A 22127-nucleotide genomic window follows, 5' to 3' on the forward strand; every position below is an offset into this window, starting at 1 on the left:
AACTAGAAGCTGCTGGCAGTCGTCCCAAGTGGGGCAAAGTGTGTATAATACAAATTCTAACAGTCCTGTTAGGGCCTGAGGCTTCTCTGAGAAAGGAGGATTCTGAGCCTTCTAATTACACAAGTCACTAGAGGAGAAAGGGACATAAACAAGAAAAGGCTCTTCCCTTTCCCTTCCCTCGCTGGTGGGGCTTCTCTCAATGGTAAGAGGGATTCTGCTTCCTTTTTCTTTTCTTGCCTCCTAGCCTGCCATCACAGTGGCTCTGGGCTGTCTGATGCAGGTGGAGCCAATGGAGAAGGAGGATATGGAGGAGGTCATTCAGATTCCTCCTCAACAGTCTGTAAGACAGGGACCTTCTTTCTTGATTTTGGGGCTGTTGCTAATAAAACATGATGACTGTCCCTGCTTGCATGGCCTTTTCCTAGGGAGGGGGGTTTCCTACCAGGGCGCTCCACTGATCTATGTAGGAGAGTTGGTCTGGGTGGCCCTGGGGCTTAGCTATTGTATTCTATACAGCTCTGACATCTCTAGGACCTACTGAGCCCTGTGTTGGCTACGCTGCCCTAAGGGAGGGCTACTCTAATTCACAAAGAGTTTGAAGTCTCCCTCTGCTTAATTTTACACTGTAATTATTAGAAAATCCAATTTTGAAATTTTTAAGCATATACTCAAGGAGAGTTTGGCTCTTACGTTGCCCTTCCCCTATTGTTACAAACAATATTAACATAAATGAGCTTCCCAAGATCACAAAAGGGATCAAGAACTGAGGTTTGTGCCAGCTCTCTAAAATGTGCCCCGTTGGGTTAATCCCTGGAGAACCAAAGGACAGAGAGCTTTCAGACAAAGTTTGACAAACCACGGAAGGGGGTGCCCCATGAGGAGCCACAACCTGGAAACTCGGGTGCAGGCACCAGAGCCCCTCATTCACACACCATTCATTCAGGGGTTTTCAGTGTAGAGACAGAATAACAAAGCAAAGCAAGGAACAAGATCTCGGCAAGAACACAGCACAAACAGACGTGTCCCGGGAAGCCCGAGGCAGGACTTAACTCAGTCCCCACTAATGTCTTCCCTGAGAGCACACTCACTCTCCGCCAGTGTCTTGGCCCTGAGAGCCCATTGTGTGAGTGCTATAGTGTCCGATCCTCGATCACAGTAGGTGCAAGACGGCTAACCACAAGCAAGTTACAAATTGAGCAAATTGAAAATTTGCTCTGCTCACCTCCGGAGGCTTTCCAGATGACTCCAAATGGGTGGCTGGGCATGCTCATTTGTCCATGGCTGACTGTCGGCCAGACAGAAGACTAGTGGGGCCTTGGAATGTCTCACGTGGCGTGTCCCCTGCTGGGTTTCCGTTTCTGGCAGTTAGGCGGAGGAGGCCAGTTGCCCTTGTGTGGCAGAAACCAAATGTGTCCAAAGGACATAAATGTTATATCTGTAAAGCGAGGAAACAAACGTTTTGCCACACAATTAAGTAGCAAATTAAGGAGTCTTCAATTTAATGCCAGCGACCACATGGGAACTGTAGTTATCTAATCATGCGGCCCTGAACGAACTGAGGGGTTTGCTTTTAAAGGTAAAAAGAAGGGAGGGGAGGGGGTGAGCATCTAGCCAAAGCAGTTTTCCAGAAGCGAAACAGGCTTTCGGTTATCGTTGGAACAATCTAGGGAGAGAGTGCTCAGCGAAGCATTTTACAAAAAGCAAAAGAATGTGCTCGGTTATCTTGGCCTTTTCCAGAGGTTGTTAAGGCAGCATCCTGAGGGCTTTCCGGAATCTAGACATTAGGGAGCATTTATGACCTTTACGGAACTCTTTTTATTTACTCATCTGCAAATCTTGCAAAACTTGTTCTATGGTCAGGGATATGGTGTTTCTATATTTCACTGGGGCCAGCTCTGCACCTGTGGGGAGGATTGTCAGACTGGTGAACTCTGACAGATTCTTGATCCCTGCCACTTCATTGGCTCAAAATTGGGTGTCATCTGTTGTCATTACCATTTCAGGCTCCTGTGGAGTGGCTGATGGTTTAACTGCAATGCTAAGATGTGATAATTGCATAGCAGGAGCCTTTATTATTTGATGGGAATGAGGGGGAATGAAGGCCCAGTGCTCCCAGCTTCCCCTCCAGCCTCTCCCAACTCCAGCAGAGCTTCCTCTGTAACTTCGGGCCAAGCCCTGAGTCCCAGATATCTCTCTGTTGATTCCCACATCTGGAGCAGAAGGATTCTTGCTGCCTCCCAGGGTAGCTGGGTAATTGAGTCAGTGTGCATGGGCAACGCTCAACAGAGGGGGGCGATCTTTATGTCATTATGGTTACTGTTGACTTGATTACTGTTACAATTATTAGAGGCAGGGTACATGTTTGGATTTAATAGTTAAGATCCACAGGATGAGTGATCCATAATTCTTTCTATTATGACTAGGTCACATTTCCTTTTGTAAAATGTTTAAAACCTTCATGTATGGAAATGTTCACATATCTTCAGAAGCATGATCTAATATTTTCCCCACTTCCCATTACCACCTTCAGCAATACACCAGTCATTACCAGGATTTTCATTTGTACCCTATCCCTACCTCTGTGATTATTTCAAAACAATTCACAAATATATACTTTGGCTATAAATATTTCATATTTTCCTCCTTTAAGAGATAAGGACTCTTTTTAAAAATAGCCACAATACCATTGTCACAGAAAATATATATACCTTTATAGCCTCACATTTCCCCAATGTTTGTCATCTTTTTTTCTTTTTTAAAGATTTTATTTATTCATTTTAGAAAAGGAGAGAGAGAGAGAGAGAGAGAGAGAGAGAGAAAAGGGAGGAGGAGCAGGAAGCATCAACTCCCAATATGTGCTTTGACCAGGCAAGCCCACAGCCTCGAACCGGTGACCTCAGCATTCCAGGTCATCGCTTTATCCACTGTGCCCTCGCAGGTCAGGCTGTCATCCTTTTTTTAATTTGTCTGTTTGAGTTGGAGTGCAGACAGGTCTACACTTTTGGATTTGGTTGATAGGCCCCTTATGTCTTCTGTAATCCATAAGATTTCCTCCTTCAGTTCTTTTGTGTGCTTGCTGTTTGGGTCATTTGTCTATCAAAGACCCTGGCTAATGCTTCTTTGTGGTGTCAGCTAATATATTCTTTGGTTCCTGTGCTTCCTGTAAATTGGTATTTAGGTCTGGAGACTTGGTTATATTCAGGTTGCGTTTCTTTCATAGGCAGTGCTATATATGAACAGTAGTACCTGGATGCTTTTTAAAAATAAATTTAATTGAATTTTAGGAAAAGTGAGTAGATTGGGAGAACAATCTCTAGTTGCCCCTCGTGGTGCTGGTACCCAGATACAGCAGAGTGGAGCGGGGACCTGCAGGACTGAGGTTTGGGAACTCCGGAAACAAAGGGCTCAGTGTTTGCTCCCAGCTTCAGTGAACACTGTCATAAACGCACAGCTTTGGGCTCCTACTTTGCTAGGACTAAATGGCTCCAGGTGAGAATTGTCCCTGACGCCTACCCCCTTCAGCCTGACCTGAAGGTTAAGCCTTAGGGACAGAGCTAGACTCCTGCCCTGGACCAGCCCTTGGCCGGCTGGGCCACCCTGTGAACCTTTCCCATCCCTCGCCTGCTTCCTTCTCCATAACCTACTGGGGACTTTACCTCCCTTAGAGGGCTGTGGTCAGGACTCAGTGACCATGTAGAAAAGGGCATGGTGTATGGCATGTGCTCTGGAGCTGCTGTTGCGCATTTAGTATAGATCTCTTTGACATCGACAGTGCCACTCTCTCTTCCCACTCTCCTCCCTCCCTGCCACGCTGGCCTTCTCGCACGTCCTGGAATGTACCAGGCAGGCTATGGACCAAGTGGGCCCAGTCTTCGGGCCTTTGCAGTGGCCATTTCCTCCACCTTCAGCGCTCTTCCCTAGATGCCCACGTGGCTCCCTCACTTCCTCTGGTCTTGCACACATGCCACCCGCCAGACTTCTCTGACTGTTCTTTGTGGTCTCCCTCACTTGTTATATACATTTTTCTTCTTCTTTTTCAAGTGAGAGGAGAGGAGATAGACAGACTCCCACATGTACCCCAACCAGGATCCACCCAGCAACCCTGTTTAGGGCCAATGCTCGAATCAACTGAGCTATTCTCAGCACCTGAGGCTGACACTTGAACCATCGGAGCCACTGGCTGCAAGAGGGGGAGAGAGAGAGAGAGAAGAGGGAAAAAGGGAGGAGAAGAGAAGCAGATGGTCGCTTCTCCTGTGTGCCCTGACCAGGGATTGAGCCTGGGATGTCCACACGCTGGCTGATGCTCTATCCACTGAGCCAGCCAGCCAGGGCCCATTTTGTTTTCTTGTGTATTGTCTTCCACACTAGAATGCCAGCTGCAAGAAGGAGGAACTATCTTGTTCACTGCTGTGTCCCCAGTGCTTAAAACAGTGGGTAACTGAGTGCATAATCAAGAATTACTTAGTGCATGAATGAATGAGAAGATGAATGTGGTTAAGTGAGTGGGCTTTGGCTTGGGGTCAGACCTGCATGGAATCCTGACTTTGATAAACACTGTGTGACCTAGGGCCAGCACCTCTCTTCTCTGAGCCTCACTTTTCTCCTCTGCAGCATGGGGGCGTTAGCACCCTGCTCATTGCCTTGTTTTGCACTAGCATGCTGCCTACATATAACGCATTGTAGCTGGCCTCACTGCTGTCCTGTGTCTTCAGCACAGAGCACAGATGAGCTAGCCCAGGGCTGTCCCTGCCATGGGACACTTTATCAAATCTTAAACAATGCCTTCTAGTCTGAGTGCCCAGCTGTAGTGCCCAGGGCAGGCCAGGGATGTGGATAGGTGGGTTCCCGTGGTCAGAAAGGCTCCCCGGGGAACGTGACTCACGCAGGACGTGAGAGTGCCAGGATGTGTAGAGTACTTGTGTGTTGTGGCCAAGTCCGAGGGTTCTGGGGCCGGCTGCTTCCAGGGCTTTGTCTTCCTTGCAGGAAGCAGGCAAAGAGCTGCAAGAGGCCCAGAGGACTTGCTGCTCTGATTACCCTAGCAGTTACAGCCTGTGTGTGTGTGTGTGTGTGTGTGTGTGTGTGTGTGTGTGTGTGTGTGTGGCAGAGAGAGAAAGAGTGAGTGTGTGTGTCAGAGACAGAGAGAGAGAGTGTGTGTCTGAGACATAGAAAGAGAGAGAGCCAGTGCTCACATGCATGTGTAGATGAAGATTCCAGCTGTCAGAATTGCTATCACTGATATTTCCTGTGTGTGAGTGTAAAATATGACGTGTACGTAAACGTGTATAAAACTTCCCTGATTTAATGAATAATTAATTATAAGGCAAACACCCATTTATCAGCAACCAGATCAAGACAAGCATTGCCAGCACCCTAAAAGTCCCTTCCTTCATGTGCTCTTTCTAGCATTATCAAGTAAATTGAACCATCTTTTCTTCTTTTAATTATTACTTCTTTTTTGTGAATTATGAAAGATTTCAGATGTCCCAAGAGAACAGAGAATCACCTGATGAACCCCCTTAAGCCGATTAACAGCTAAGAGAGGAAATACTCGTGCCCTGGTTAAAGCCTCACCGTGGTCCCTCCTGGGCTTCCCTAAATAGTCTGCTGGATGGTTCTTCAGGTTCTAAAGCTGTGTAAATGGTCCCAGGCCGCCAGCACTTGGCTGCTGCTTGCTCTCAATATTTATCTCTTGAGGTTTCTCTGGGTGGATAAATAAAGGCCTATGCCAATAGGGATGCTCCCAGCTTGTGTCAGAGTGCCCCCCCCTCCCCCCCAGCCACATAGAAGCGGCCAGCCCTGGCAGAGCCTCGGGAGGTGCTCTGGGATTCCTCTGCCCCAGGCTTGCAGCCCCTGCCCCAGCCTGGTTTGAAACCATTGCCTCCAAGTGAAAGTGGGCATTTCCTGCGGGGCGAGGGGCGCTGCTGGCTTTACAGGTTGCCAGATGGGATTCAGTTGAAGGAGCTTTCCCTGAGCACCTATAAGGGGCTCTGGTATCATCCTGGTTCTGGTTAGAGAGAGATGAGGCCCCGCCCCCTCCATGTTGGAATGGACTGGGGGCTGGGGGTGGGAGGGTCTCTTCTGTTCCCCTGTCTCCTGTGCCCCTCCGCTTCCCCTGAGGGCCCTGTTTAGTGATCTCATCTAGTCTTTCATGGAGAGGCCCTCTGGGTTGGAGATTGTTATCAAAGGCTTTTGATCTGGAGACCTGGGTTCGCCACCTGGCTCTGCCACCCAGTAGCTGGGTAACCTTGTATATGTGCTACCCTCAGCCCTTCTGCCTGTTTCCTTATTTATAAAATGGGGTTATAGAAAGGTTATTTCGGCCCTGGCTGTTTGGCTTAGCAGTAGAGGGTCTGCTTGGCATGTGGAAGTCCCAGGTTTGATTCCCGGTCAGGGCAAACAGGAGAAGCGACCATCTGCTTTTCCACTCCTCCCCCTTTTCTCTCTTTCTCTCTTGTTTTCTCTCTCTCTTTCCCTCCCACAGCCATGGCTTGGTTTGAGCAAGCTGTCCCCTGGCACTGAGGATGGCTCCATGGCCTCGCCTCAGGCGCTAAAATAGCTTGGTTGTCAGCAACAGAGGAGCAGCCCCAGATGGGCAGAGCATCACCCGGTAGAGAGCTTATCGAGTGGATCCTGGTCGGGTCACATGCGGAGTTAGTCTCTGCCTTCCCTCCTCTCACTAAATAAATTTTTAAAGGAAGTTACTTCATCCAGGTAAGCACTCAAAAGAGAGCTGGCACAGAGAAACCTCTTAATGAATCGTTGCTGTCATTCACTTACTCATTTTGTGGGTATTCACTGTGTATCTGCTCTTGAGTCCAGCCCTGTGCTGGCTGATTCCTGGGACAGGCTGGTGATCTGATAGTGAGGTCCTACCTAATGGAACTCGAGGCTGTGACAGTGCCAAGTCACCTTGGGGAAAGCACAGTTCAGAGTGTTCTGGCTGTGCTGGTGGAAATCCAGAGGACTGTGGAAGGCCCTTGCTCTAGCCTAGGAAGTCAGGAAAGGCTTCCTGAAGGAGGAGACATTTGAGCTGCTGGCTAGAAGAGGAACAGAAGTTACTGTGTGAAAGGGTGTTTTAAGGAATATGAACAGCCTGTTTAAAGGCTAAAAGGTGGGAATGGGTCTGGCATTTAAATTAAGATTTTAAATAATTTATTTTTAGCCTGACCAGGTGGTGGCTCAGTGGTAGAGCGTCAACCTGGATGCTGAGGACACAAGTTTGAAGCATCAAGGTCACTGGCTTGAGTGCATGCTCGACTTGAGTATGGGCTTCCAGCTTGAGCATGGGGTTGCTGGCCTGAGCGTGAGATCATAGACTTGACACCATGGTCGCTGGCTTGAGCAAGGGGTCACTGGCTCAGCTGGAACCCCCCAGTCAAGGCATAAATGAGAAAGCAATCAATGAAGAACTAAAATGCTGCAACTATGAGTTGATGCTTCTCATCTCTCTCACTTCCTGTCTTTTTCTCTCTCACTAAAAAAAAAAAAAAAAAAGGAAATATTAATATATACTACCATTTGAGTGGACCTTGAAAACATTATACTAAGTGAAATGAGTCAAACAAGAGAAATACTGTAAAATTCCGTTTATAGGAGGTCCCTAGAATAGTCAAATTCATGCGGACAGAAAATGGAATAGATGTTACCAGGGGTTGGGGTGAAGAGGGAATGGGAAGCTGTTATTTAATGTGTACAGGATTTGTGTTGGGAATGATGAAAAAGTTTTAGATATAGACAGTGATGATGGTTACAGAACATTGTGAATGTTTTGTGTTGTGAATGCCCCTGGATTATATGCTTTACGAATGGCTAAAATGATCAATATTATGTATGTTTTACCACAATGAAACAAGTCAGTATATTTAAAATGTTAGGTGTGTTTGTGTGAGTCTGTTTCTCGGTTCTCTCTCTGGTCCCTGATCTCTGTTTCTCCACACTGTCCTGACTACTGTAGCTATTTGTTAGGGCTTTATATTGGGGACAATGAGTCCTCCCACTTTATTCATCTTTTTCAAAATTGAGCTATTCCAGGGCTTGGGGCCTGGCACTTTTGGAGTTCCTCTTGGACTCCTTGTGTGGAAGGTAGCATTTTGGTTTACCCAGCTTCAGAGTTATCCTTGGTGTTGCTTTTTTTTTTGGGGGGGGGTAGCTCCTGTGTGTCTCCTTCTCTTCGTGTTCAGCTCTTCTGACTACCTTCATCTGTTGCTTGGAGCAGTGATGTACTCTTGTCACTTGTCCCCACGCCTTCTCGAGCCTCCTTGGTTCCATCCTCCACAGACAAGGCAGCCAGAGCTACATCTTCCAGATTCAGGCCCACTGGCTCACCTGTGGCCTGGTGCCTCCACACCCTCGTCCCTCCAGCCAGCGAGTCAGCTGAAATTCACATTTCATTTGTGTGATCCTTGACTCTAAGCTCCACAGGACAAGGACCATGCTGCACTGGGCAGCACGTGGTGGATTGGACTTCTGTTGGTGGAATCCATGAATGTGGGAAGGAAGTTGCATGTTACTGAAGCCTATGACTGGGGAAGGAGACGATTGGGAAATGAGACCAAGAGGTGGTAAGAGCCTGGGGAACCTGGGAAGGAGGTAGCTTTAGCCGTGAAGGTCCCAGTAGGCTTTCAGCAGGTGAGGAACATTGGGTTTACAAAATTCTCCCTGACCTCGCAGGAAAATAAGTCAAGACTTTGAAGAGACACTTTGCAGCAAAGGAATTATGATTGCTTTTATAACTGAAAAGATGTGCATCCTGCTAAGCAGAAAAATACGGATGACAACTAGACTGAGAGGGGCCAGACTTCAGCTATCTGACTGGCAAGGATCCGAGTTTGACAACACCCTGGGCGGTGAGGCCCTTGCACGGGACAACGTGGCAGTGCTGAGCATTGCCCCGCAGTTTCAATTTATTGGAGCCCGTAGATTACACTTTATTACCCGTTTCCTGGAGATGAGCATTTGCGTTCTCTGGCAGTCAGACTGCTTTGTGAACTTTCCCACATGTGTCCCTGGGGCTCAGGGACTACATTTTCCTGATAGCTACCCAGGAGAGTGCTCGTGACCTGTGTGTGTCTTCACCTTTGCTAGGTGCTGTGGCACTCCAAAGAATGTTCTTGAGAAAAGCAAGGTGCAGAATAGTCTGTGTGATGTGCTGACATTTATGTTTTATTTTTTAAAAAGAGTGTATAATTGTGTGTGTGCGTGCCCTCACTCACAGGTGTATTTGTAGGCTCTCTCAGAAAGGGAAAAATGAAAACCCCATAAACTAGTAGAGTTGCTTCCAGGGCCAAGCTGGGACAGGACAGGAAGAACCACCCTGTTACTGTTTACCCCAGGGGTAGTCAACCTCTTTATACCTACCGCCCACTTTTGTATCTCTCTCAGTAGTAAAATTTTCTAACCGCCCACCGGTTCCACAGTAATGGTGATTTATAAAGTAGGGAAGTAACTTTACTTTATAAAATTTATAAAGCAGAATTACAGCAAGTTAAAGTATATAATAATAATTACTTACCAAGTGCTTTATGTCGGATTTTTGCTAAGTTTGGCAGAATAAATCTTTATAAAACTTACTATAGTTAAATCTATCTTTTTATTTATACTTTGTTTGCTCCGCTACTGCCCACCATGAAAGCTGGAACGCCCACTAGTGGGCGGTAGGGACCAGGTTGACTACCACTGGTTTACCCTCTGGTGCCACTGGCTTTTGAACCATATGCCTGTGTAATAAAGAGACAGACACCGAGCCAGGGACAAGGAAGGGAAAGAAAGGGGGCAGATGAAGCCCAAATGAGACAAAATGTTAACAGTTGGGAATATGAGTGGTGGGTTTTATGGGAGTTCACTGGTTTGGTCTCTGTTTTGGGATGTGTTTAAAAAGTTTTATAATGAAGATCTGTTCTAGTGTGAGAGGATCTTGAATGACCTCTCCTGGCCCCTGAGGCTTATCACCAGGGGATGCCCTTATTTTAAATGAGACTTCTGGAGGCTGGGTGCTCTCTCCTTCCTCCCTTCCTGTTCTCTCCCCCAACCTCCCCTGGGAACCTAGTTCCCCTTGGTTGGCCAGAACTGCCTGATCCCTGACCCCTCCCCCACCAGAGCCCAAACCAGCCTGTCCAGTTTGGGAAGGTTAGGGGAGCCGCCCCACTTGGCTCCTGTCTGGGTGGCTGCCTGACAGGTGCTCCACCCTGGTGGGGGAGGTGTGGCCTGGGATCTGGGACTTCTGGGGTCCCTTACCTACCCTGCTGTGACCCCAGGCCCGGCCCCAGCCTTGCTGGGACCCTCTGGCTTGCTGAGGAGGTGATGGACAGGATGGGGCTTGAGGGATTTCCAGGCCTTCTTGGTCTGAGTGATGACGTCAGTCAGGGAATTGGCCACTGTGGGGGAATGGCAAGGTGTTTGTTTTCCTGCCTGGGCCACTCACTGTTCACACCGGGCTCACCAGCGACTGGGCACCTGTCCTGGACCCAGCCACCTACTCGAACCTGGTCCCTGTCACTCATAGGACCCCTCAGTGAGGGATCAGTCCTAATCGATGTCAGCCCCAAGGCAGGGAGTTTTGCCTAGTTTGTTTATTGCTGAGTTCTGAGGGCCTCCAACAGGCCTGCCTGGTATGTGCTAGGAGCCCAGCAGATGTGTGAACCAGTGGAGGTGACAGACATATTAGAGACAGTGGCAGCCTGGAGGGGCAGCATGCTAGCATCAGTCCCAAAGGAGGCACCTGATCCAGCCTAGGGTGTCAGGGACGGCTTCCTGTGGAAGCAGCCTGACGTAGGGTCCAAAGAGTGAATAGGGAAGAACCAGGCAGTCTGACTCCTGTCCCCCAAGTCCTCCGTTGTGAGTGAGACAGAAATAAGCCACACCAGCAGATCTGACCTGGGCCAGCGAAGGTCCTGCAGAGGAAGTGAGTCTGAAGGGTGAGGGGTCTGAGGCCGGGCCAGCATGGCCCCTTCTCAGTTCCCACATCTCTGAGTGTCTTTTTCTCTTGTTCTGAAATGGGGTTCTGAACAAGCTAGCCTGTTGCTCAGAAAAGCTAGTTTAGGACAGAGGCACTGGGACAGATCGCACGTACCTAACTTCCCTGCCATGTGCCTTGGGCATGTCACTCAACCTCTCCAGGTTTCAGTGTCTCCGTTGTAAATGGGCCAGATAAAAACTTGTCCATTGAGGGCAATGGTGAGGTAAAATCAATGCTGAGAATAGGCCCTGGCCCAAAGTAAGTTCTCTGTAAAGGAGAACTTTAAAGGGCCATTATTTTCAGAAGAGTTAGTTGCATCCTGGTAAGACAGAGCTAGCATGACACAGCCTTCCCCACCTCCTATGTCCCCATTCTTGTCATCCATATCTCCCAGGCCCACTCTCATACCTGCTGATGGCCGTGTAGGGGCTTCACCATGATCTTGATCTTCCCCTCCTGGCTAGGCTGCAAGTCTCTGGTTTGTGCTTGTGAGTGAGCGAGTGAGTGAGTCGGCAGAGCTGGAGAGGCGGCTTCGCCTTCATTGCGCCTTCTTGGAGCTCTTGCTGGACTCACAGCTTGGATGTGGAGGATAAGGAATACAGTGAGCCCAAGATCTCCAGCCACCCTTCCTTACCAGAGTCCACTCATTCTCCATCCTTCTGTCTGCCCTCCAGCCAGGTCATTGTTTCAAACCTAACTGCCCTGCCAGCTGCTCTCGGCGCTGTGCAGCCGCTGCTTCCCTGGCCCCTGGCCCCTAGCCTAGCTGGGGAGCGAGGTGGGGGTGTGGGGGTGCTAGTGAGGGACTGGCCCTGCTGACGTCAGGGCTGTGGTTGGAGTCCCCTCTTCCTGTGTCCCTGCCCAACCCCACCCTCTGCTGGACAGTTGTGCGTGATGTGGCCCAGGCTCTCCAGGCTCAGCCCGCCTCCCTGCCTCCCTCTGTCCCTCCCCCTCAGTCTCCCCCTTCCCCCTCCCATGGGTTGGAGCCACAGCGAGCTCAACTCCTGCCAGGGCAGGGCAGCGTCACTCCCGCTGCCAGGGAGGCTGGGGCACAGAGCCCAGCCAGCTCTCCTTGGTGGGTGCCTGTGTCAGAGGCCAGGGCAGCCCCTTGATACCTGCTCTCTGTTCTCCCAGCTGGAAGCCTCTGTCTGCTGGCTCACCCCGCTGAGGGTGACCCAGGACTAAGGGAAGAGGATGGTGGAGGTGAGCTGGCCCTGGCCCCAGGCAGGAGGGGAGGAGAGGGGCGGGCTGCACTGGGTGTGAGGAGAGCAGTTGTGCTGCCTGGTCACCTGAGCTAGCGTGAGCATGTGATCACGGGGCCACGCCTTTATTGGGGCCAAGGGCAGGGTCACCATTGCCATGTGTCAGTGGTGGCAGATGTCTTTGCTGGGGCTTATTACATGTCTCAGAACAGGTCCCTGAGCATCTCAGTGGGAGTGCGTTCCTGGGGTCTGGTTTGCATGGGGGTGGTTCTGAGGGGCTGTGCCTGCCTGGGTGTTCCTGGAGTTGGCCATGGGGGTGCCATGGGGGCTCACTACCTACTGTGTATGGATCTAGGCTTCTGTGGGTCTTGTGCTCTGTGAATTGGGGATTGATCCTCGGTGTGTGTGGTCCTGGGTCCACCTTTCTAGGAAAGTTCAGTTATAGTGTCTGGAATTGTGTGTGCAGGCGTGTACCTAAGTGTCTGGATGGTGGCCCAGATCTGTATCGTGCTTGTCACTGGTATGTGTCTGTGGGTCTCTTAGGAGTGCCTGCATCTCTGGGATGTGTGTGGGTCTTTACAGAGTTTTTAGAAGGGTCCTGGGTAAATGGGGACTTCAGGGACCTAGCAGTGGCTTCCCTAGTGTCCCAACCCTTCCATTACTTGAGCTTCCTCTGAGCCGGGCCCCTCTCAGACTGCTTCCCCATATCCTCCCAGTGATGCCTCACATTTCCCTTGGGCTCACTCTGCCAGGGCCCATATCTGAGAGGCAGAAGCTGAGGCTCAGATTGCGATGTCCCTTCCCATGTCCAAGCTCCTGGACAGTTGCTACCCGTGTGGGGTTGGGTTGGCTGCTGCTGCCTCTGGCTGCTCAGGGAGGTTTCTGTATGACCTGTGTCTGTTCCTGTGTGCCTGTGGTTGTGTGGCTGGACATGCTGTGTCTGTGTCGTAGTCTCTGCAGATGGCCTGTGTACTGTGGAGTGTCTTCATGTGCCTCTGTTGCAAGGGTGCGCGCGCATGTGTGTGTGTGTGTGTGTGTGGTGTGTATGTGATGGCAGGAGAGGGCTTGGGTTGGCTCTAGAGCCTGTACTCTCTCCCTCCTTCCTGCCTGCTTTGGGGAGGAATGAATGAAGTCTAATCTGATTTCCTCAGTCCCTGCGGGCTCACCCACAGTCAGGTTTGTTGTGCTGTTCTTCCCCAGCCTGGGTGCCTCTGGGGGGTGAGGGATAGAACGGGGCCCTTTGTTTCTGTGCCCTGTTGTGCCTGGCCAGGAGGGGCGGGGGTATTCAAGCCTGGGTCTGGCGGAGGTGCTCCCTCTGTGCCAGGCGCCGGGCCTGGGCCCAGCTCTGTAAAGGAAGCAGCGTCTTTACATCCAGCCACGCCCGAGCTGCCACCCCCCACCTTGGCTGTGCAGAGCAGAGGACACAGGGTGGCTGAGATGGCCCCAGGCCCTGTCTTCTCAGAGGCTTCCAGTCCAGTAGGAGAGGCAGATGTGTCGTCAGACAGGGGCAGCCCATGATACTCCCCCAGCACAGCCCTGGGGAAAGTGAAATTGAACAGCGATAGTAAGAATGGCACAGTTGCTCTGGCCAGGAGCTATTGCCCAGCATTCTCTTTGATTGTTCCTTTATTCACTCAGTGCAGCAACAACAAAGGCAGTAATAGTAACAGCAGCTAACATGGAGTGAGGATCCCCTGGGTGCCATGCAGTATTCTAAATGTCATCTGACTTGATCTAATAGATATTTCTGTGAAATAGGGACTGTTATTCCACTCAGTTTGCAGATAAGGACACTGAGGCCCAGAGAGGTTGAGTTACTTGCTCAGAGAAACACAGCTTTGCAGCGGTAGAGCTGGTACCTGAGCCTGCACAGTCTGCTCTTAACCATGAGCTGTTGCTGAGTCCTTGTATTGGCACAGTCTGTGCAAGGCCTGGTGGGGGAGGATGACGCTGCCTCTGGCCAGAATTCAGAGAGCAAGGCTGCTCCTCACTCCCCAGACTCCTGACTTTAGGCTTTGCTTCCCAAGGCCAGGGTGAATCGGGTCTATGTGTTTTTCTGGGATTTGACCTATTGGGGAGACTCATGGATTTCCGGCATCATCCCCCGCTGCATGACTTGCCTCTTACCGGTAGTCCAAATATGCTGTCCCTTTCTCAGCTCTCCAGCCGAGGACACATGGCTGGGGTGGGCCTCCCTGTGGTGAGGAGGGCCTGGGGATAGATCCCCAAAGGGGGGCTTCCTGTGTTTGGAACACAAAAACAGGTTCGCTCTCTAAAGACTTGGGCCCCATTTCCTTCTCAGGCATCAAGGTCAGATTCAGGCAGTGTGGGACGGGTCGTACGGACTCCTGTCTGCCCTCTGCCCCCAACACCATTCTCTACCTCTCCTCAGGGTCCAGACTTGTCACACTGGCAAGGGCATCAGTCCTTTGTTCTACTGATACTTACTGGGTGCCTACTGTGTGCCCAGGCTTTGCTCTAGATGCGGGCATACAGCAAGAACAAGACAAAGGCCCCTGCTTTCTGGGAGCTAACATTCTCCCAGGGACTGTCTGACAGTCAACAGGTAGTAATAATGAATAATTATTCATTAATAATAAGTAATACTTAATGCCATAGAGAAATATAAAGCAGGGTATATAAATTGTGTCAAGGGGTGTCAAGAGGCCTCTCTGAGACAGTTTTATTTGCACTAAGACCTGAATATTAAGAAAGGGTCAGCCATGCAGCTCTGGACAGAGGAAATAGTAGGTGCAAAGGCCCCGAGGCTGGGACAAGATTCTGGTGTTCAAAACTAAACATTCCGGTGGTCGGAGTGAAGTGAGGGGAGGAGACAAGGTCCCGAGATTGGCAGGGCTGCGGGGAAGTACTGTGTCAAGTCGTCAAGTCATAATTTGAGCCAAGGGGGAAGCCCTTGGAGAATTTTGTTTAACATGTTTTCAGTTCCCTTTAACCATGGCAGCTTTTCTGATCCTGACTCTGTCATCTCTAGTGGAGTTGTCTCTGTTTTGGTTCTTGTCCCATAGATTCTGGGGTCCCATAGATTCCGAAGCCAAGGCTGCTGGAAAGCAGGAGGTTGAGGAGGTGGCAACAAGGCCTCTGCAAGTCAGAGTGGGCCCTTCTGTGACCTGCTGGTGGGCAGCCCTGGGCAGTGGCTTCTCCTCTCCGGGCTTGTTTCCTGGTTTGAAAATAGGAAGGAAGAAGACCCCATACCCACTCATCCAAGAACTGTTTGGAGGGTTCAGCATGGCTCAGTCTGCATGCCTGGCACCAGCCCAAGCTAGAGTCAGTGCCAAAGTCTGTGTGTGTCCCCTCCATTCACTCGGCTGCCTCGAAGGGGCGACCTGTTCTAGGTTCTGAAGTCTGGCCATAACCAACTGAAATGTGGTTCCTACCTGTGCCGAGCCACAGACCTAGTTAGGAGATAACAACAGACATACACATAACCATATAACATGTTAGGTGATGCTAAGGATCAGAAGAGGGTGGACCAACCACCAGAGTACGCTACACTGGAGGATGTGGTGATAGACAAGACCATACCATGCTCCTGACGCCGGGGCGCTCACGCTCCAGCTATTACTAAAAGGGTACTTGGTCCTTGGCAAGTCCTACCATCTTGACCTTTATCGTGAACCCGGAACCTGCCCTTTTTTCCCCTTTCCACCACACCCACATGGCCCACCTGTGTCTCCCCCTAGGTCATCATATCCTCCTCCTACCTGGTCCCCCTGGCCCCCTGCTCCTGTCCTAACCCCAGAGTTTGTGCTCTGCGCACAGCCAGAGGGAACCTGTGAACACCTGCATCACGTCCCATCTCTCCCCATCTCTCCGCTGCTTAGAACCTTCCTGTGGCTCCATCTCACTCAGGTGGAAGCCAGAGTCCTTCCCGTGGCCCACAAGTCCCTACTCAACCTGCCTCCACCGCCTGCCTGCCCTCTTATTCATCACATGCCCCCTTGCTCCCCAGGCCTCAGCTACTTGGTGTCCCTTCCTGCTCTTTGATCTCATCAAGCTTGTTCCCACCTCAGGACATTTGCCCGGGCTCTTCTTGATGCCCAGTGCTCTTCCACCAGGTATCTACGTGGCTCCCTCTCCGCACCCCCTTCGGGTCTCTGCTCAAGTGTTACCTTCTCAGTGAGGCCCTCCTAGACCACCGCATTGAAAATTCAGACCTCCCCTTAACCTTTCTGATCCCCGCTTCATTTTTCTCATCACTCATCATCTGACTTACTGTTTTTCTGACTTATTTCATCCATTGACAGTCTCCTTCCTGTTAGTGTAAGCGCTGGAAGGGCAGGGATGTTTCTGGCTGTTCAGGCCGCTGCTGTCAGCCCTTCCCGGACCTGGCAGATACCAGTCCTCAGTAGATAGTAATGTTTGGATAGTGGGTTGGTGCGTCAGTATCATGGTGTTATTGTGAGTAGAGTAGGTGTTTGCCAAGGAGGGAGGCATGTGTCTGTCCCAAAGCTTGAGGCAGGGTCTGGGGACCAGGTATGTGAGAACTCGGAGGAACTAGGCTCGTGGTGGGAAGGCTGAAGAGTGATTTGGATAAGGAGCAGCGCAGGTGGGCAGTAGGGGCGGAGGAGGCGTGGGAAGGTGGGAGTGGCGTGGGATATTAAGGGTGGTCAGTGAGGAGCCTGCCATCAGCCAGGAAGGTAAGCCAGGTTTCCCCTCCATTGTTGCAGCATAGCCCAGGGAGGTAGTAGGTAAACTGAGGCATGGGCAGGGCTTCCTAGAGCTAGAAGGTAAAGATCATGGCAGAAGAGTGAACAGGAGCCGGTGGTACAAGCCTGAGTGCAGGCTGTGGACAGTGAGCCCTTTATTGTCCCCTTCCTGATTTGGGGTTCAGTTTGGTGAAGATGAAAGGATGGCTGTGACCCCATCACATCCCCTGCTCTGCCCCTGAGCCCCTAGGTTCTAGCTGGGTCATCTCCCTCTACTGACAGGGGAGTTGCTTTATTTAGGGCCTGGTGGGGGAAGGGGGAGTGGCGGGGGTAAGAGTTTTACACACACACACACACACACACACACACACAATTTTGTCACACAGCAGCTCTGCTCTTCCGCTAGGCTCACTTTCTTGGTGGGGAGGGTTGAGAGGGGGGCCATTTTTTCTTCATTAAAGGTCAGGGTAGGACAGGCCAGTGGAAGGTGACTGGAAAATGTGAAGCTTTTACTAGAACAGTTTGGAAACTGCCTGTCCCACTGAGAAATAATTTAAAAGATTTTTTAAAATTGAAACAAACATTGTAGAGTAGAATGCAAAATGTGCCTGCATTCTTGGGTTCAAACACTGGACCTCATAGGTATCTGTCTCCTGCTCGTGGCTGCCGGCTTCATGCTGTCCTCCTCCATTCTGTCTCTGGCCTTACTGGTTCACGCTCTGCCTCTGGGTTCCAGGGGCTGCTTTTTTTTTTACACAGAGAGAGAGTTAGAGAGAGGGATTGATAGGGACAGACAGACAGGAATGGAAAGAGATGAGAAGCATCAATCATTAGTTTTTTTCGTTGCGACACCTTAGTTGTTCATTGATTGCTTTCTCACATGTGCCTTGACCATGGGCCTTCAGCAGACCGAGTAACCCCTTGCTTGAGCCAGTGACCTTGGGTCCAAGCTGGTGAGCTTTGCTCAAACCAGATGAGTTCGCGCTCAAGCTGGCAACCTGGGGGTCTCGAACCTGGGTCCTCCGCATTCCAGTCTGATGCTCTATCCACTGTGCCACCGCCCGGTCAGGCGGGTTCTGGGGCTTTTTCTACCACTTTCACGAGTCTGCCTGGGCAGAGGCTGAGGCATGGGAGCAGGGGAGTAGCATAGTAGGGTCAGATGAATCAGTGCCAACTGTGGGCCCAGTCATATTGCAGGCACTGGGGTACAGTGGGGAGCAATCCAGATGACAGGCCCTGCTCTCGTGGAGCTGGCATTCCAATGGGTGGGGCAGACACTGAAGAGTCTCACACAGATACACATGTGCAATGTATGCTGAGTGCAGCGAGGAAAACACAATGGAGATGGGGCACAGAAAGTGATAGGACAGGAGCAGGGAATTTTGAGCACAGATGTGGATGGAGGGAAAGAGAGAGAGAGCCATTTGCAAATTAGAATGAAGAAAATTCCAGCAGGTAGCAGCCACCAGTGCAAAGGTCCTGAGGTGTCAGCATTTCTAGGGTTTGAAGAAGAGTGAGGAAGTCCATGTAGCTGGGGCAGAGTGAGCAAGGGGGCACGAGGAAGGACAGGAGGGGAGAGGAAATGGGCCTTGTGGGCCACAGGGCGGAGTCTTGGGCCAGCATAGAGTTTAAGGATGACAGCTCTGGAGTGCACTGGACTATCTTCCTGGCCTATCTCTGCTTGGTAACCTTAGTGCAAGATCTCCCTTTGTGAGCCTGTTTCCACATCTGCAAATTGAGAAGAGGAATAGCCACCTTACCGAGCTTGTAGGGAGACAGTGAGCTCCTCTTCAGCATATGTGTGGGGTCATCAGTGTCCCCTTGTGGTGATGGCTGCATGAATACTGGGGCCGAGCCTCAGCGAGCCACATCTGGTTTTAGACACGGGCTTTCAGACATCTTTTCCACTTCAGACTGTCATGCGAAAGGCCTGTGAAAAGGTAGATAAGGGACCATGGGGAGTGGAGGGAACAAGAGCTCAACTTTATGCTGTCTCTTGCTACTCCTGGAGGCCTGGGACAGATCAGCTAGGAAGTGGGGACCCTCCCCCAGAAGGGTTCAGGGCTGGAAAAGAAGGGCAAGGTCTGGGTGTGGGGGTGGGGTGGGGAGTGGAGGGGGGTCGGGAGGCCAAGACCAGCCCTGGAATGATGATGATAATGATGACAATAGCCTCATGCAGCCTTCAGGGGCAGGACAGGCAGGGAAGAGCCTGGACTCCCCGTGTTCAAATCCTGGGTGCCCTGGACAAGGGGCTCCTTTCTCTGGGCTTTGGGGTCCCTGTCTGAATACTGGAAATGATGAGAGTACCTGTCTCACATTTCCTTGTGAGGGTGGAGTGGTGTAAGGCCAGGAGCCGCCGCCGTTGTGGCCGTGCACATGCAGGTTCTCATTGAATTCGGACGGATGGTAAAGAAACAGTGGAGCCAAAAAATGGTGGGCCATTCCTTTATTAAAGTCTCGCACCGGACGACAAGCAACACACACAGGGAAAACACTTCTCTCTTCATTCAGAAGTCACAGAGCCCCTCAGCTCTGGTCCCCCATCTGCACCCCCCCTCTCTCTGCACAAACTGTCTTCTTCAGCACTCTGCATTCTGTCTGCTCTCCCTGCAAACCATGGCTTTTTCTGCTTCTCCTCCTCTCTCTTTTCAAAACTTTCTGACATGAAACCTCTCCTTCAGCAGATATTAGCAAAACAATGGCCCTTCCTAAGCAGGAAAGTAATCTGCAATTTCACAGACCCACATATAACTGGTGCTGCCCAGCCCAATGCAAATATAAGCAAGCAAACATAAAAATCATATTTCACAAACTTATTTGACCAACAAATGGGATTAGGCACAGAGAGCACTGAGCAGGGCCCAGCACATGTCAATCTCCCAAGAGGCAGCTGCTGCTCATTCTGAGATCTGTGGGACCCCAGACTCTGGTTGCACAGGCCTGGAGTCTCATGTCCACACTGCTACCAAGCTGTGTAACCTAGGCAAGTGGTGTGTCCTCTCTGTGCCTCGTTGTTCTTGTTTTGTCTGTAACACTCTGGGTTAGGTACTAAGAAAGGGGGGGGGGGGCAGAACCCAGTAGGTGCTCAATAAGTGTTAGCTGCTGCTCTAGTGGTGACATACTTCCCTACTGTGCAGCTACTTAAGGTCTTGGCCATAAGTGCCTGTGCTCTCTGTGACTCCTTATAAAAACTCTGGGAGCCCGTACTGTGATAGCTCTCTTTTAACAGAGGCGGAAACTTAAGGCACAGATTGGCTGAGCTGCTGGCTCAGGGCTCCCAAGGTGGGTTGGCTCATCCCACTCCATGGGCACCGGAAATGAGGTGGCACAGTGCGTGGCAGCAGAGCCTGGCTTTGGGCCCTGGGCTGTCTGACTGAAGTTCCAAGCTTGCCTGAACCTCAGCACCCGCTCTTTGCCACCCCCACCTCCGTCTCTGGTGCAGGCCCCTACCTTTAAGTAGCAGCTCCTCTCCGTTTGCTTCTGAGGCCCCCAGGAGGTCAGGAGCTTGGGTACTTGGTGGGAAGGGGGGGCCTGGTGAAGGAACCGGCTGTGCTTGGAGCTTCCCCAGGGTGGGGCTCCCTCCTGGTCATTATAAACACGGCCAGTTCCTCTGTTTGTCCTACCCTCCATGCTGTGCCCAGAGGGAAGTGGTGGCCCTAGGCAAATATCCGGAGGTGTGCCCCTCCATCTCCTTCCCCCGTGAGGTCACATTTGACTGGCTACACTGTGCAGAGGCAGCTTAGGGTTTCGCAGGCTGGGGTTCTGGGTTGTCTGCCCATCTTTCTGGCTGCCTCCTGCCCACCCCATGTGGATCCTGAGCTCCTCCCTCTCCTGGGTGCAGTAAGGGGTCACGTGGCTAATCCTGTCCTGCAGAGGTCTCTGGCTAGGGGTGGAGGATGGGCAGGGCCAAGAGAGAGGGGCCACGTGAGGGGAGTAGTGAGGCTGGGTTGGGGGCCAAAATGGGGTGCATCTGGGAAGACAGTGAGGAGATGATAGGACGTAGGGCAGAGACCTGGAGTGACAGCAGGTCTCTGTCAGGTGTAGGAACAAAGCAAGAAACCAGCTAGAAAGAGCTGAGAGCAGGGAGAGAGGAGGCGGGTGGGTCGCGGGTACCAGTGGGCGTCTGGGAGGGAGGGGTGAGCAGTGCTCAGGGCACCGGGATGGGGGAGACCCTGTGAGGGGACTTCTGGCTTGGTTGGGGTTAGAGAAGAGGCAGAGGCACAGGGGCCCCCTTCTGACCACATCCAGGCAGCTGGGGTCTCTGGAGCCTGCAGAAAACTGGGCTGGGCCTGCAGAGGGAGCCCTGCCCAGACCTGGTTCTGGCCCCCTGCTGGCCGAGGAGCCCGTACCAGTTGAGACAAGTTGGCTAGTGAGTCCCCACCCACCTCCCTCCCACTGCCAAACCAGTTCTCCTGGTGGCTGCCCATTGATGGTCCTTCCTCTGAGCCAGGGGTGGCAGCCTATCTGGCCTCCCCTCGCAGGGTTCCCACAGGAAAGGAGCAGCACTCCCGTGGAAGGAGAGCCAGGGTCTGGGGGGGCTGCATCCAGACGTGCTTTTAAGCATCCTCATAGATCACAGGCTCACTGAGCTTAAGGTTGACCCTGTGCTGGGCACTGTGCCAGGCGCTGGGCAGCTAGCCAGAAACCAGATAAAATACTCCGGGTGTTTCCCCTAGTCCTTTGGGCCTAAGCTCACATGGCACCTCTTCTGGGAAGCCTCCCCTTATTTCCACTCTGCCATCCCTTCAGGATGGTCTGGTGCTCCCTGACCCCAGTCCCAGCCACTCTGGGGTGTCAGCAGCTATCTCAGTCATCACTGTGTCCCTGACACCAACCAGCACAGGCTGGGCACAGAGAAATGAGTTATTACTGAATGAGTGAGTGAATAATGAATGAGTAGGTAAGTGACATTTTCTTCCCATTTTACAGATGAGTAACCCGAAGCCCCAGGAGGAGATGTCACATGCCCAAGGGCACTTCTAGCACAGCCAGTGTCAAACCAGGTCTGTGGACTCCAGGGCCCATGTGTGGGACAGGGGAGCTAGACCTGAGCCCCCTCCTCCTTTGGACACTTCTAGGAGTAATCCTAACCATTGGAATAGCAAACGAGGACAGGGCCCTTCCCCTGTGCCCAGCCCCGTGCCCTATGATGGTTTATCCAAAGCACAGAGAAGTTAAGTCAATTGTCCAAAACCACACAGAGTAAGTGGCAGAGAGAGATTTGCTCTCTGGTCATCCCGCTGCCCTTTTCATTGTTTCTCTGGTCTCCTGTGGGACCATCAGTGTGTCTTCCCTTCAGACCATTTG

At 51.5% G+C, this 22127-nt stretch overlaps 1 protein-coding gene and 2 long non-coding RNA genes across 5 annotated transcripts in view; 1 reads left to right on the top strand and 2 right to left on the bottom strand.

Annotated features, from left to right (window-relative positions):
* The window catches only part of LOC136380466 (uncharacterized), a 39547-nt gene extending 27399 nt beyond the window's left edge, over nucleotides 1-12148 (bottom strand). The window contains exons 1-3 of one of the 2 annotated variants that reach the window (XR_010746952.1): nucleotides 12067-12148; nucleotides 11363-11529; nucleotides 1223-1435 (exon numbers count right to left, since the gene is read on the bottom strand). This is a non-coding gene — a long non-coding RNA (uncharacterized lncRNA). Of the gene's footprint in view, nucleotides 1-1222; nucleotides 1436-11362; nucleotides 11751-12066 lie in introns of those variants that run through there. The other variant, XR_010746953.1, reaches the window with a different exon arrangement.
* The window catches only part of PAK4 (p21 (RAC1) activated kinase 4), a 52343-nt gene that overhangs the window by 19221 nt on the left and 10995 nt on the right, over nucleotides 1-22127 (top strand). Inside the window, exons 1-2 of one of the 2 annotated variants that reach the window (XM_066348235.1) lie at nucleotides 11993-12154; nucleotides 21750-21823. The gene's annotated coding sequence lies outside the window, so the exon portion shown is untranslated. Of the gene's footprint in view, nucleotides 1-11992; nucleotides 12155-21749; nucleotides 21824-22127 lie in introns of those variants that run through there. The other variant, XM_066348233.1, reaches the window with a different exon arrangement.
* LOC136380854 (uncharacterized) lies at nucleotides 17324-19679 on the bottom strand. Its single transcript, XR_010746997.1, has 3 exons — nucleotides 19128-19679; nucleotides 18581-18750; nucleotides 17324-17559 (listed from the first exon to the last, which is right to left on the bottom strand). It is a non-coding gene; the product is annotated as an uncharacterized lncRNA (long non-coding RNA).

The sequence above is a fragment of the Saccopteryx leptura genome, chromosome 9 (genome assembly GCF_036850995.1).
Source record: "Saccopteryx leptura isolate mSacLep1 chromosome 9, mSacLep1_pri_phased_curated, whole genome shotgun sequence".
Taxonomy (NCBI): domain Eukaryota; kingdom Metazoa; phylum Chordata; class Mammalia; order Chiroptera; family Emballonuridae; genus Saccopteryx; species Saccopteryx leptura.